The sequence below is a fragment of the Cannabis sativa genome, chromosome 5, assembly GCF_029168945.1.
Source record: "Cannabis sativa cultivar Pink pepper isolate KNU-18-1 chromosome 5, ASM2916894v1, whole genome shotgun sequence".
NCBI classification, from domain to species: domain Eukaryota; kingdom Viridiplantae; phylum Streptophyta; class Magnoliopsida; order Rosales; family Cannabaceae; genus Cannabis; species Cannabis sativa.
In genome coordinates this window covers 11,073,266-11,090,003 of record NC_083605.1, presented here as the reverse complement: position 1 = coordinate 11,090,003, position 16,738 = coordinate 11,073,266, and the positions used below count along the sequence as shown (strand labels likewise).

The 16,738-nt window shown below is 37.6% G+C and overlaps 1 non-coding gene across 1 annotated transcript; it reads left to right on the top strand.

Moving 5' to 3' along the window:
- Window positions 1-9,250: 9,250 nt before the first annotated feature.
- LOC133038615 (small nucleolar RNA R71) lies at window positions 9,251-9,357 on the top strand. Its single transcript, XR_009688114.1, has one exon. It is a non-coding gene; the product is annotated as a small nucleolar RNA R71 (small nucleolar RNA).
- The last annotated feature ends 7,381 nt before the right edge of the window (window positions 9,358-16,738 follow it).

The following is a 16,738-nucleotide window of genomic DNA, read 5'->3' as shown; positions in this document are numbered from 1 at the left end:
TCCATAGCTGCCGCTTTAGATTATGAAATCTGGCAAATGGATGTCAAGACAGCCTTTCTTAATGGGCTTCTTGAAGAAACCATCTATATGGAGCAACCAGAAGGTTATGTTCTTCCTGGGCAGGAGAATAAAGTTTGCAAATTAAATAGGTCCATATATGGGCTTAAGCAAGCTTCTCGCTCATGGAACAAAAGGTTTGATGAGATCATCAAGACCTACGACTTTCATCAGAATGAAGATGAACCTTGTGTTTACCAACTCAAGGAAAACCAAGTAGTAGTATTCCTGGTCCTTTATGTTGATGACATTTTGATCATTGGAAACAATGTCAAGAAAATGACTCACATCAAGGAATGGCTTGACACTCAATTCGACATGAAAGACTTGGGTGAGGCAAAACCCTATGTTCTTGGTATTCGCATTGTCGAAACCGACAGAACAGATCCCTTGCTCTCTCTCAAACAACTTACATTGACAAAGTTCTTGAGAGATTTTCCATGACCAATACCAAAGGGGCAAACATGCCCTCTAGACATGGTATCCGTCTATCTAAGGAACAGTGTCCTACTGATCCTCAAGAGATAGAAGACATGGCAAAAATTCCTTATGCTTCTGCAGTTGGGAGTCTAATGTATGCTATGCTATGCACTAGACCTGATATCTGCTATGCAGTTGGAATCGTGAGCAGGTATCAGTCAAATCCAGGAAGGGTACATTGGAACGCGGTTAAGTATATTTTGAAATACTTAAAGAGTACAAGAGATTATGTATTAGTCTACAAGGGTGGTGCTTTGAATCCCTTAGGCTATACAGACTCAGATTTCCAGGGATGTCTTGAAGACAGGAAATCTACATCTGGGATGGTGTTTACTCTTGGGGGTGGAGCAGTGGTTTGGAGAAGTGCAAAACAAACTGCGATTTCGGATTCTACCATGGAGGCAGAATACATAGCTGCGGCTGAAGCAACTAAAGAGGTTGTCTGGCTTAGGAAGTTCTTCACCAGTCTTGGTGTAGTTCCTGGAATGGAAAGGCCTCTAGTCCTGCTTTGTGATAACACCGGAGCTATAGCCAACAAGAAGGAACCCTGAGCCACAAGAGAAGTAAGCACATAGAAAGAAAGTATCATATTATCAGAGAATATGTGGCAAGAGGGGATGTACTGGTGGAGAGAGTGGATACGCAGGATAACTTGGCTGATCCATTCACCAAAGTCTTGGCAGTAACTTCACTCGAAAAGCACCGCCAAAATTTAGGATTAATTGAAATGTACTGATTTGTTTTATATTAGTGCAAGTGGGAGTTTGTTGGGTTTTATGCCCTAAATAAAACTCTGTTTCAATGTAATCCAGATTATTCTATATCAATAAAGTAACAGAAGTAATTTTTCATTCACTTGTGTATGTTTTGCTTCACTTAATCAATTGCTTGTCTATTTGATTTATAAATTCATCCAAACCCCTTTCACATACTTGAACATGTTTATTGTGTTGTCAACACAGTGGAAAATAAACATGACTATGTGAATAAAGTATTCCTAGATTTATCAGAACACTGGGTTTCACTGATATGACAATCTACAACAGAGTTTACTTACATTTGGAGAAATGTTATGTTCTTTCCAGAACATAGGTTAAAGTAAAGCTCAGGTTGGATGCATGGAGTATGCATTGGAATGGACCGATATTGAACTTTGAATTAGATTTTGAAACTTACCGTAAACATCTATTCAATTCAATATCATAAGTTGATCCTAGATCACATGATCTAAATCCTGATATGGTTAGGCTTAATTTCAAGAGTATTATTCGTGTTCTTTGATTTGTTAGTTAAGCCTAAAACTTTAGTTTGGGCAATACATACATTTTGGGAACACGGTAGTGCGATTGAGTGGGAGCGCTAACATAAATATGGAATCTATAGCTTCTATCTGGCGAATAGTAAGCAAAGGGTGATTTCCTTCGAGCTTAACCAAACGAGATAAATGATTGAGTACTCATTTCACTTAGTTGAAATATCATTTATACAGGGTTAAGTGTTTTAAGGATAAAATACATTGTAGGGTGTTACGGTAATTTAAGTCCCTTTACAGTGTAGATCATCCATATAGAGGATCATTGATCACATTAGGATTATAACAATGGATAACTAATAATGTGTCTATATGGTGGAACATATAGAGCATTCTATATACTGAGAGTGCAATTCTGAGTTCTATGTGTGGATTCAACGAAGAATTAATAAGTCAGTGAATTTAAGTGGTAAATTCTAGATCTGCTTATTGGAAGCTCGGATATATAGACCCATGGTCCCCTCACTAGTTGAGATGATATTACTTGTAGGACTCATTTAATTGATTTTAATTAATCAATTAAAAATTCTCAAGATAGACTTATCAGTTTGAGAATTTAGCACTTATTAAGGGCAGAACAGAAAATAGAGATTTTGAAGGGCATATTTATTAATTAAGAAACTTTAATTAGTTTCATTATTAATAAAATAAATGATAATATATTATTTGATAATTATTTTTAATTATTAAATAATTAGATTTATCATTAATATGGTTGAACAATGGAATTGGCAATTTTTCACAAAGGGAAACTATCAAGTGTAGGAAAAGGAAAGTTGGAAAAGTGGCAAGCCTTGTTTCCACATTGCCTAGGCCGGCCCCTTTACCTTCCTTTTCCCTTTGATTTTCTCAGTTCAAAATGTCAATCATAGCCCTTGGTGGTCTTCTATAAATAGAAGGCAAAGGCTTCAGAGTTTAACACATCTGTACAAGCTTTTCACAGCATTATTCTGAAAGAATTTTCTCTCAGAAAATTCTCTCTGAGCCGCCACCCTCTCTCTCTATACCTTCACTGTTTCGAAATGTATGAGTGCTAGAGTAGTGCCCACACACATCAAGTAATACCTCAATCATAGTGAGGAAGGCTGTGTAGATTTCAGAGACAACAAAGAAGGACTTCCGGGCTCAGATCTTGATTATACTCTGCTACAGAAAGGAATCAAGGGTTAGAGATCTGAGTGGGAGGAGACATATATATTCCGCTGCAATCACTGTAAGATTTCTGATACTCTTATGTGTTTAATTTCATATCGTTTTAGAAGTTCATATTTAGGTTGTTAAATCAACATACTTGTGAGTAGATCTAAGTTCCTAGTAAAATAACTTCCAACACATGAGACAAATCCCAGCTATCTTCAACAACTTTAAAACATAGTGGCTCCTTCAACCAAGAATTTTCGAACCTAAAAGTTCTCTTTGACACTTGCATTGTTTCGGCTACAGGGACCAAATGAAGAGGGCAATGATCCGAAGTGGACACCTCCATATTATATAGCTTAGCCAAAGGAAACTTTGCAAGCCAACTATGAGAAACAAGAGCTCTATCAAGCCGAGCCTCAACCCATGAATCAGTTCCTCTACCCCGTTCCCACGTATAAGGATAGCCACTCAAATCCAAGTCATGTAAACCACACTCTTCCAACGTATCACAAAAACCATTAATCAACCAATTCGGGTATAAGTTACCTCCATTTTTGTCTTGTTGAGAAGTAACATTATTAATATCCCCAACAATACACCAAGGCAAATTACTCTCCATTTTCAATGCACGAATAAGATCCCATGTTCGCTTCTGCAAACTACGATTAGGTTCACCATATAGCCCCGTAAGTCTCCACTCCCCATAGTCACGGTTATGAACAACAACATCAATATAGTTAGAACCAAACCTGAGCAATTGAACTTCCTACGCTTCGCGCCAAAGTAAAGCCACCCCACCACTTTTCCCTTGCGCATCAACACTAACAGCTCCTTCGAAACCAAGAGAGACTCGAAGCTTCTCAACCACATCCTTCTTAGCCAACGTCTCACAAAGAAACAACACAATGGGCTTCTTTTGGATAACAATATCCTTTATGAATTGGATGGCCCATGGGTTTCCAAGCCCATGGCAATTCCATGTTATTAGACTCATAATGATAGGTGGGCTTGGGAACCAAGACCCACCTTTGTTAAGTTTTTAATTGTGGTTATTTTTTTTTCCAAATATATTTTTAAGCATAGCAAGCCAAGGAATGAAACTATCCTTAGGAGAATTAAGACGACTCCAAACAATAGAGCTCCATGTAACTTTGTTGATTGGAGGTGAAGAGCTTGATAACCATGCGACATTTTAACCTGTCATTTGTAAATTGATTTGTATTAAATAGATTCCTTGCTTTTTCTTTGATGGCAACCAGTTTGTGCCAATACTAATTCCACCAATCTTCCTCCTTCACGTACACATTATGTACCTACTTCACCCACAAGTTATCTTTTTTTTTGGCAATGGACCAAACATATTTAAACATGGCTAGCTGTTATATTCCAATCAAAAATGCTTCTGAACCCCATTCCTCCCGAAAATTTAGAAAGACAAAGGGTGTTCCAAGCAACATCTGCTGCCCGTGTAAGAAAATGATTACCATTCCACAAGAAATCACGACAAATAGATTCAATTTCACACAACTTTTTGGGCAGCACCATAAATTGGCACCAGTAAGCGTGAATGGCCATCAACACTGTGTTGATGAGAACAACTCTTCCAACAAAGGACAAGTTTTGAGAACTCCAAGCTCTTATCCTGGACACCATCTTCTCAGCTAGTGCATCTTTAAATGTGTTTTTTGGGGCGTATAGTGTCAGTTTTGGCAAAATTTGCTACTGACACTGTTCCAAGCGACGTCGCAGAGGGGGAGAAATAACCGACGACATAGGAATCCTATGACTATGGTTATTATTAAATAACCGACGTCATGGGGACTTCCTATAATTTTTTATTTCAACTTTAGAATTTTGTTGAATAACATAATTTTTTTCTAATTTTTATTTAAAATTTAATTTTTTCACATATATATATTATTTTATTATTAATATGTTTAAATTAAGTATAAATTATATATAATAAGCATAAATGTTGCGAAAATTATTAATTACTACGCAAGTGCACGCAATCAAGTAGTATACTCACGCAAGTGAGGTCGAACCACAGGGAATTGGATTAATTACTACTAAACTATACTTATAATTCTATTTGGCAAATCAAACGTATTTATGATTAAAAAAGGAAGAAAGAAATTCAAGAAACTTAAAGAAACAAGTGAATATTAATCAAGATGAGAGAATAGGGAGACGAATCATGTTGTTAAGTTACCAATGTTAATGTCTAATTGCTATCCTTCTCTTGAAGTGAATGACAGATTATAAATTAACCTAGCTCTTTTCAGATCTTCTAGGTTCTAAATCTCATGCTCTCTAATTAATCTCTTAATTAAATTAACATGAAATCAGCATTAAGCAATAATCTAAATGTCACAAAGGCTATGTAAATACTTTCGTTTCACATCAAAACCTAGATTATCCAATTTTAGCATTCTCAATTCTCACTTTTCAGATTTCGAATTGAGATCATAAAACATGTAAAAGGTGATCAATCTTGCACATGGAAATTAAACACAAATATGAATAGTGTTCACAATCAAGATGGAGGAATGGCAATTATTCATTAACTAGGAAAAACTTAAACAACATTCATCATTCTCCCTAAATAGGAGTTTAGTTCAAAACATCCATAATCAAATCCATAATTAACATTGAAATAGAAAAGAACATAGAAAAATTAAAGAGAAGAGAAAGAACTAGTTGAAGCAATTGATCCGGGTCGCCACAAGCCGCTCTTCTAGCCTCCTCCTTTGTTTCTAGGGTTCCAATTCTGAATAATCCCTAATTTTCACGAACCCTTGCTATTTAAACCAATTCTCATCTTTAAAATTCGTGAAATTATGAAACTGCCCAAAAATCCCGTCACTGGGTGCCCGTCGCGACTGGCAAAGCCCCCGTCGCGACGGGGTTAAGCAGATATGTCTCAAAATTCTCTCTGCCTTTTCCGGGCCGCGATCGGCAAAGTCCCAGTCGCGACTGGAGTGCAGTTTGAGTTCTTGGGGATGTCTCTGCCAATTCCCGTCGCGACCGGCAAATTCCCCGTCGCGACTGGAACTGGCAGCGACACCAATTTTGGATTTTCTTCTCGATTCTTTTGCCATTTCGCCTCAATTCTTGTACATACTTTCTTTAAATGCCCGAGGACCTGAAACAAGAGAATCAAGCGTAATATAGCCCTAAAACTAGAAACAAAGAGTGAAAACTAACCGAAATATGACCCGAATCTTAGACTAATTTTAGCCTAACAAATTCCCCCAAACTAGACTCTTACTCGCCCTCGAGTAAGATAAAAAAAACTAACTACTAACTACTAACTACTAACTACGCTATCAGATAATCATAATACTACTGCCTCATGTGTTGTTCTCTTCCATTGCGCAAACTAGAATTTCAATTCTACCAACTCTAACAATTAATTTAAATGCTCAGTTTATAACACTATGTACAACTGCAAAAATTTATTCAAATGTGAAACATTGTTATAAAAGCTTTACTCTTTCCAACAAGCCTCCATTCCCCGATAACTCATAAGCTTGCATGCTTACCTTTCTCCACTAATGTTGACAGTATTCTTTGGAATCATTAGGTCTTTTCAAGGCTTTAGGTAGTATGGCTCAGATATTCAGGGGTAGGCTAAAGACAATTTTTGGCTCAAGATATCATAAGCACACAAACAGAACCCACAAGCTTCTTACTTTTTCTTTTTTTCTAAGATCCCATAATATTCCCGAATTGACCAAGATTGATAGAAGACATCTCTATTATTTTTCAACATCACTGAAATTTTTTTTTCTTTTTTTTCTTTTTTTGTTACACATATTTTTACTTTTTTATTGTGTTTTTCTTTTCATCATATTTCATTTTTTTTTTCAGTGACATTGAATTACACAATTTTCCTCTTCTCAATCTTAAAAGTTTTTCTCACTCTCACTATTTCCTCACACTAAATGTTTCTCCTCCCCCAAACTAATTATGTAGCTTATGATATCATGGATAACAGGGTGAAGAAAAATTAATAGTGTGGTTGCAATTTTTCAAATCGATGGGTGAAAAACATAATAGGTTTAGGCTCAAAAGGTTAACTATGGATACATCTTATTACGGTAGGCTTGAAAGGCTCAAACTATCCAACAAATGCCTAAATCATATTCCAATTGAACACTATCAAGGATTTCGTCTCAAGAGAATAAGCATGCAAGTTCTAAACTATCCTGTCAATCTTACCACAAACCATAGTAAAACAATTATAACAATTTTCACAGATTGAATATTAGCAGATAAACACATGTTCCTAAGCATCCAAACTAATCCAAAGAGTTAGCAGAATCAAGCACACAGTTATTTTATAATTTCAGATCACATCACACTAATCAGCAGTATACAACTATCGTCAAGCTTATTGCCATTCCTTAACTAAAATAAAAAAAAAAACTAAAATAGATAATTAAAATGCAGAAATTAAAGTGCAGAATTTAAAAATTTTAAGTCTCTCCCCCCAAACTAAATATGACATTGTCCCCAATGTGCTATTATACTCAAGGTGAGAAGTACTTACCTGAACCCCCATCAGAAGGGGTTGGGCGGACCCTTTTCATCCAAAAGAGCCCTCGTACTAAATGAAGAAAATTTACCACCAATCGTGTTGATTTCAGAGTTTCGCACAAGAGTAAGCTCACCTTCAAAACTACCACACATCAATCTTTTCCAATGACGCCGAATCGTTCGAAGTCGCTCTTTAGGCTTTGCTTTCTTCTTATCAGCTTTAACAAAAGAACCCTTCACCATCTCAATCTTGCAACAGGTAGGAATGTCGGTTGGGGCAAAAACATTAAAATTGACCTCTTCATCTTGCACTCTCAATTTTAACTCTCCCTTTTGAACATCTATTAATGCTCGGCCTGTGGCTAAGAATGGTCTTCCCAAAATAATGGGAATAGTTGAATCTTCCTCCATATCAAGAATTAGGAAATCAGCAGGGAAGATAAACTTACCAACCTTCACCAGTACATCTTCAATTATCCCACGAGGATGAGTCAAAGAACGATCCGCTAGTTGTAAAGTCACTGTTGTGGGCTTTGCTTTTCCCAATCCTAGCCTTTTGAAGACAGACAAGGGCATTAGATTAATGCTTGCTCCCAGATCACATAGAGCTTTAGTTTCCACCGAACCCCCTATAGAGCATGGAATATTGAAACTACCCGGATCTTTAAGCTTGCGTAGTTTCTTTTGCAAAATGGCGCTACACTCCTCGCTTAATGCCACCGTTTCATAGTCCTCCAATTTTCTCTTCTTAGACAATATCTCCTTCATGAACTTCACATAACGGGGCATTTGTTCCAAGGCTTCGGCAAAAGGAATGTTGATGTGTAATCTTTTGAAGACCTCTAGAAATTTTGTGAACTGCTTGTCTAGATTGGTCTTTCGGAGTCTTTGAGGATAGGGTATTTTCACATGATGACCAATATTGATTGGTGGAGACTGTTGTGGTGGTGCTGGACTATCAGTAATCTTCTTATCTTATGATGCTTGAGTTAGTGCTGTTTGATCTTTAATCTCTTCATCCACTGGTTGTATCATCTCAGGCCCATCATATTTCTTTCCACTCCTTAAGGAAATTGCTTTACATTGTTCTCTTCCTTTTGCATCATTAGTGCTAGGCGAATTTCCTTGAGCTTGTTTTTCCACTTGAGTAGCCAATTGTTCCATTTGAGTTTCTAGAGTTTTAATAGAGGCTCTAGTTTCCATCATGAATTGGAACAATAAATCAGCTTGGATAGTGGAGCCTCCACTAGAACTTTGTTGTTGCAGCTGTTGTTGGTTTTGTTGGGGTTGGTTTCTCTGCTGGTAGAACCCCTGTTGGTTGTGCCCATAATTATTGTTTTGGGAATAGTTTCCAATGGCTTTTGCTTGATCCATTGGCAAATCATCCACATCCGCTCGACACTCGAAAAGTGATGGGGACCTCCACATATCTCACAAACCACTTGAGCTTGTTTGGCTTGCACCGCGATCGCTTTGTTAGTGGCCTCAACCCGAGCCGTCACTTTGTAATGGCATCAACCTCTAACACACCGGCCTACCTTCTTAGATTGACTCCTTTCGCTTGGCCACTGCTGGTTGTTTAGAGCCATCTCCTCCAATAGATCATACGCCTCATTAGCACTCTTTCTCATAAAGGCTCCGCCAGCTGCTGCATCTATTAGAGTTCTAGTGTTACCAACCAACCCGTTATAGAAATTATGAACCAGCATCCACTTCTCAATACCATGATGAGGACACTTTCTGATTAAGTCCTTGAACCTCTCCCAAGACTCATAGAGAGACTCATTCTCTTGTTGACAGAAATTGTTGATCTCTCCTCGCAGCTTAGCAGACTTTGCTGGGGGAAAGAACTTAGACAGAAATTTAGTTGCTAAGTCTGTCCATGTTGCTATGGAATTTGGTGGCAATGAGATTAACCAACTCTTGGCTCTTTCTCTAAGTGAGAATGGAAACAGTCTCAAACGAATGGCATCATCACTAACTCCATTGACTTTAAAAGTCTCACAAAGTTCCATGAAGTTCGAGAGATGCAAATTAGGATCTTCAGAAGGGAGGCCACCAAACTGAACTAAAGACTGCACCATTTGAAGTATGGCAGGTTTGATCTCAAAGTTATTCGCATCCACTGTCGGTGGCCTGATACATGACTGCACTCCCGTCAGAGTAGGGAGAATGTAATCTCTCAAGCTACGGCCATTAGCTTGGTCTTCCACGGCACCACCATTATTGCCGTTATTTACAACATTCGCATTCACATTAGCAGCCATGATTTCTGTTGTTTCAGCAATTGCTGAAACTCTTTCTTGCCTCTTGTTCTTTCGGTTTCTCCAACAAGTTTTCTCGATTTCAGGATCAACTGGTAATATGACTGCTTGTCCTTGACGGCGCATACACTAGGATTCCTGAAATAGATAAAGAAAATATTGCAAGAAAAAGATTAGTAATTAGCAAGAAAAATAAACCAAAGTAGATATTAGTATAATTTTTGGTAATATTAATCTTTATACAATTCCCCGGCAACGGCGCCAAAAACTTGTTGCGAAAATTATTAATTACTACGCAAGTGCACGCAATCAAGTAGTATACTCACGCAAGTGAGGTCGAACCACAGGGAATTGGATTAATTACTACTAAACTATACTTATAATTCTATTTGGCAAATCAAAAGTATTTATGATTAAAAAAGGAAGAAAGAAATTCAAGAAACTTAAAGAAATAAGTGAATATTAATCAAGATGAGAGAATAGGGAGACGAATCCTGTTGTTAAGTTACCAATGTTAATGTCTAATTGCTATCCTTCTCTTGAAGTGAATGACAGATTATAAATTAACCTAGCTCTTTTCAGATCTTCTAGGTTCTAAATCTCATGCTCTCTAATTAATCTCTTAATTAAATTAACATGAAATCAGTATTAAGCAATAATCTAAATGTCACAAAGGCTATGTAAATACTTTCGTTTCACATCAAAACCTAGACTATCCAATTTTAGCATTCTCAATTCTCACTTTTCAGATTTCGAATTGAGATCATAAAACATGTAAAAGGTGATCAATCTTGCACATGGAAATTAAACACAAATATGAATAGTGTTCACAATCAAGATGGAGGAATGGCAATTATTCATTAACTAGGAAAAACTTAAACAACATTCATCATTCTCCCTAAATAGGAGTTTAGTTCAAAACATCCATAATCAAATCCATAATTAACATTGAAATAGAAAAGAACATAGAAAAATTAAAGAGAAGAGAAAGAACTAGTTGAAGCAATTGATCCGGGTCGCCACAAGCCGCTCTTCTAGCCTCCTCCTTTGTTTCTAGGGTTCCAATTCTGAATAATCCCTAATTTTCACGAACCCTTGCTATTTAAACCAATTCTCATCTTTAAAATTCGTGAAATTATGAAACTGCCCAAAAATCCCGTCACTGGGTGCCCGTCGCGACTGGCAAAGCCCCCGTCGCGACGGGGTTAAGCAGATATGTCTCAAAATTCTCTCTGCCTTTTCCAGTCGCGACTGGCAAAGTCCCAGTCGCGACTGGAGTGCAGTTTGAGTTCTTGGGGATGTCTCTGCCAATTCCCGTCGCGACCGGCAAATTCCCCGTCGCGACTGGAACTGGCAGCGACACCAATTTTGGATTTTCTTCTCGATTCTTTCGCCATTTCGCCTCAATTCTTGTACATACTTTCTTTAAATGCCCGAGGACCTGAAACAAGAGAATCAAGCGTAATATAGCCCTAAAACTAGAAACAAAGAGTGAAAACTAACCGAAATATGACCCGAATCTTAGACTAATTTTAGCCTAACAATAAACAAAATTAAATTAAGAAGTTAAATAAATATACATTTACATTACTCTAAGTATTTGTATATTAGTTATCTTTTTATTAATATTTATGTAACGCCCGCATTTTAAATTTACTAGACTCAAAAGATAACTTTAATATTATATCTTTATAACTATATGGATCGGGATCCCGAGTATCAAAATACAATTTAAAAGCATTTTACTAATATTTACATATAATATATTTTTTTAAACTCGCTAGCATGCAACATCAAAATACAGACTCCAAAATAGTAAAAGACCGAAATCCTCCAGGTTACACTGCCGCGATATGTACAATCACTGCCGAGCTCTATCTCACTGTTCCTCCAGCTTTGCTTTTCCTTTACCTACACAAGGTAGCAAACTGATGAGTCAACAGACTCAGTAAGATATGCAAGATATATATAAAAATAATGCGATGCCGACTTTATGATTAAGCCGCCCTGAGCTCAATAATTAAGCTCACCAAATGGATAAGAACGTTCTTATGGGAAGTATGACTACTGTACCAAATGCACTAAAGTACCAATTCTGTACTCGTGTTGGTAGAGCCTTAACTGTACTCCCGAGAATTACTAAGTGTTGTACAACGAACACGACGTACCCCTGGTACTCGTGTTCGTAACACCGTAACCACACTAATATACAACACTATACTAACACCCTAATAGTCACATTCATATTAGTGCTAGTAGTGCAAACAACTAAAAGAAGCATATATTCTTACGCTATCTTACCTCGTTCCGTGCTCAAGTGTGTCGATCAGCCTGAGTGGAAAATGTAGCTCGACGCTTTACAGGGCCCTAAATCATAATATTGAAAACTCGATGAGAGACACGCTAAAACACTTATTGGGGATGTAAATCCAAACTAAGATTAACCCTATCGATAATTAGGATGCCAATACCCTAAATTACGCAAAAACGGGAAAAACTAAGGCTCGGGAAAAAAAAGCCCCAATCGGCAGACCGGTTGCCAACCGGAAGTCCGGTTCCTGGCACCAACCGGTCGACCGGTTGCAGCAGGCCCCCAGGAACCGAAATTCCTGTTCTGAGCTGGGAACCCAAAAATTCTTCCCCTTAAATCAAATCAATCCCAAATCTTCCCAAAACTTCCAGAATACCTGTATGCATTATACTAAACCAATCCCAAGCAACAAATCACAACAAACCACTCAAATTCTAAAAACATCATTAAAGACCTAACTAAGGTTTTCTAAGCTTTAACTTGAACAATTGACAACCCAAGGCTTAATCCCAGCTTAAAATGCTAAGAATAAACATTACATAACTTCAAAATTAAACAACATACTAATCCAATACACACAGCCATCAAAAATCACAAAACTCATACCAAAACCTAATCTAAACTACAAGAATTCAAAAAGAAAGAAAGTAGGAAGGTGACCTTGATCAAAGCTCTCAATTACCACTAAAATTCCTTGATTCAAACTCAAAATCTCAACTCCCAGCTGCTGCCCAAGAGAATCGAAAGAGAGAGAGAGAGAGAGAGAGAGAGAGAGAGAGAGAGAGAGAGAGAGAGAGAGAGAGAGAGAGAGAGAGAGAGAGAGAGAGAGAGAGAGAGAGAGAGAGAGAGAGAGAGTTGAAGAGAGGGACAACTATTTTCTTCCAATTTCCTTCTTTTTCCTTCAAGCTTAAGTAACACCCTTTTCTTTATTATTTTGTTTTAAATTAATTAACCTATTCTCAGCCAAGCATTAACCAAATAAGACAAAAAGGAGTCTTGCCAAAAGACCTTCTTGCCCCTCCATCTAAAAAAAAGTACTTATAACCTCCCAAGGGTAAAATGGTCAAATATCAAACCCCGAAAATTCTAACGCCTCTAACATCTAACTATAACACCCTGCTAAAATTCTAGACATAAAAAATATGACTCTCTAAAGGCCCAACGTCACTTTCCACAGCTTCCGAACACAACACAGAAATTAAGTAATTTACATAAAATAACATAATAACAAATACGATATTAAATATATTTCCAAAATATACATTTCATAAATATTAATTTAATCTCTTACATAAATCCTAATTATTTAATAATCCAAAGTATTAATCATATGCGGTCTTTACAATTATCCCCCCGTTAAAAGGATTTCGTCCCCAAAATCTACCTGAACAACTCTGGATGCTGAGCCCTCATATTTGTTCATCATAAGATAGGTTAGGTTGCAATTCCAATGTCTCATAACTCAAAACGTGCGTTGGATCAGACACGTACTTTCTCAGCATGGACACATGAAATACATTATGCACAGCTGACAATGAAGGAGGTAAGGCTAACCGGTAAGCAACTTGTCCAACTTCCTCTAGAATTTCAAAGGTCCAATAAACCTAGGACTTAGCTTGCCTTTCTTCCCAAAGCGTCTGATTCCTTTCATCGGTGAGACACGCAAGAAAACATGGTCCCCAGGTTGGAATGCAACATCCCGTCGCTTTGGATCTGCATAACTTTTTTGCCTACTTTGAGAAGCAAGCATTCGAGCTTTAATCTTGTCTATTGCCTCATTTGTTTTCTGCACCAACTCAGGGCCTAAGTATTTCCGTTCTCCTGTTTCGTCCCAATGAATTGGGGAAAGACATTTTCTGCCATAGAGCAGCTCATAAGGAGCCATTTCGATGGTACTTTGATAGCTATTGTTATAGGAGAATTCAATTAGAGGCAAATACTTACTCCATGACCCTCCAAAATCCATGACACAAGCTCGTAACAAGTCTTCAAGTATTTGAATAGTTCGCTCAGATTGCCCATCTGTTTGAGGATGAAAGGCTGTGCTAAATTTCAAATTAGTTCCCATAGCCTTCTGTAAACTCACCCAAAACTTCGATGTAAATTTAGGGTCTCTATCTGAAACGATAGACTTCGGTACCCCATGAAGACGAACAATTTCTTTCACATACAAATCAGCATACTGATCCACCGTATAGGTTACCTTAGCAGGTAAGAAATGTGCTGACTTTGAAAAGCGATCCACCACGACCCAAACCGAGTCGTACATTCCCGTGGTCCTAGGCAAGCCAACCACAAAGTCCATCGCAATGTCTTCCCACTTCCATTCTGGAAGTGTTAATGGCTGAAGTAACCCTGCCGGTCGTTGATGCTCGGCTTTAATTTGCTGACAAGTTAAGCACTTAGTGACGTAGTCCACCACATCCCTCTTCATCCCATACCACCAAAAATATGGCTTCAAATCTTGATACATTTTGGTGGTTCCTGGATGTAATGAGTAAGGGGTAGTATGAGCTTCATCCAAAATTTCTTTCTTAAGCTCAATGTTATTATGGACACATACTCGTGCTTTGAACAATAACATTCCACTGTCAGAAGCTGAAAAGTCCTTAGCTTTGCCCGCTAAGACATCTTCTCGAATCTTAACCAATTCAGGATCTTCTAATTGGGCCACTCTGATTCTTTCCAACAAATCTGACTGAAGTGTCAGATTAAATAATTTCTCAGTCACCAACTCAATGTTTGCCCTAGTCATCTCTGAGGCTAACTGAGGAGAAATCATGATCATGTTGAATATCTGATCAGGTCCTTTTCGGCTTAAGGCATCAGCTATAACATTTTCCTTTCCAGGGTGATACAGAATTTCACAGTCATAGTCTTTCACCAACTCTAACCACCTTCTCTGCCTCATGTTCAGATCCTTCTGAGTGAAAAGGTACTTGAGACTCTTGTGGTCAGTATATATCTCACACCTTCACCATATAAGTAATGTGGCCAAATTTTCAAGGCGAACACCACTGCTGCAAGTTCCAGGTCGTGAGTTGGGTAACGCTGCTCATAATCTTTCAATTGTCGAGAAGCATAGGCTATGACTTTATCTGCCTGCATTAACACACAGCCCAAACCCTGCCTTGATGCATCACAATACACCACAAACTTCTCTTGATCAGATGGCAGGGCACGAACAGGGGCTGTAATCAACCGTTGCTTCAGCTCTTGAAAACTCTTTTCACACTTATCTGACCATATAAATCGCTGGTTCTTCCTAGTTAACTCGGATAACGACATTGCAATCTTGGAAAAACCTTCCACAAAACGTCGATAATAACCTGTTAAACCGAAAAAACTTCGAATTTCAGTGACTGTTTTAGGTTTAGGCCAATTTTTCACCGCCTCAATCTTTCCCGGATCTACCATAATCCCGTCTTTCCCAGCAATATGCCCCAGAAGGACACTTGTGACAGCCAGAACTCACACTTTTTTAACTTTGCATAGAGTTTATGATCTCTAAGTCGCTGCAGAACCATTCGAAGATGTTGCTCATGTTCTGCTTCTGACAGAGAGTATACAAGAATATCGTCGATAAATACAATTACAAAATTATCGAGGAAATCCTTGAATACCCTATTCATGAGATCCATAAAGGCTGCTGGAGCATTTGTTAATCCGAACGACATAACCAGGAATTCATAATGACCATACCTGGTTCGGAAGGCTGTCTTCGGAATATCCTCCTCTCGAATTCTCAACTGATGATATCCAGACCTCAAGTCAATCTTAGAAAATACCGTTTTGCCCTGAAGTTGATCAAACAGATCGTCAATTCTAGGCAAATGATATTTATTTTTAACAGTTAACTTATTCAGCTCCCGATAGTCGATACACATCCGAAGAGTCCTATCTTTCTGTTAGGTTTTATGCCCTAAATAAAACTCTTTACAATCTGATTAGTTATCAATATAAGAAATTTGAAGTGATTGATGTTTGCATGAATTTTACATGCTAATGGTTTAATATGTTTAATATGTTTATTACATTCATACACACAAAATCAGTTAAATCCAGATTATATGTTTATTCACAATTACAGTATCGTCAACACAGTGGAATGTGTTTGTGATCATATGAATCAAAAGTTTTGGTCCCTGTTTCATCAGTGTTATTGGATTTACACTAATGTGATAATCAGCGATGATGTGTACTTACACTTGGAGTAAGTGTTATGTTCTTTCCAGGACATTAGTAAAGTATACTAGTTTCGAATGTATGGAGTATACATTGGACTGTACCGATATTGCAACTAAGTTAAGATATTACAAACTTACCGTTATACATATCTTTCCAAGTCAATATCAGTAGTTGATCTTAAGATTGAAAAGAATCTAAATCCTGATATGCTTGGGCTCAACTCAGGAGTGCTATTCATGTTCTTTGATTTATTAGTTAAGCCTACTTTTGGGTCAGGGTGATACGTATATTTTGGGAACATGATAGTATGATTGAGTGGGAGTGCTGAACATAAATATGGAATCTATAGCTTCTACTGGTGTATAGAAGTTAAGTGATGATTCCCTTCGAGCTTAGCAAATAGAAGTAAATGGATGAGCTCTTGTTTAACTGACTAATTATTAG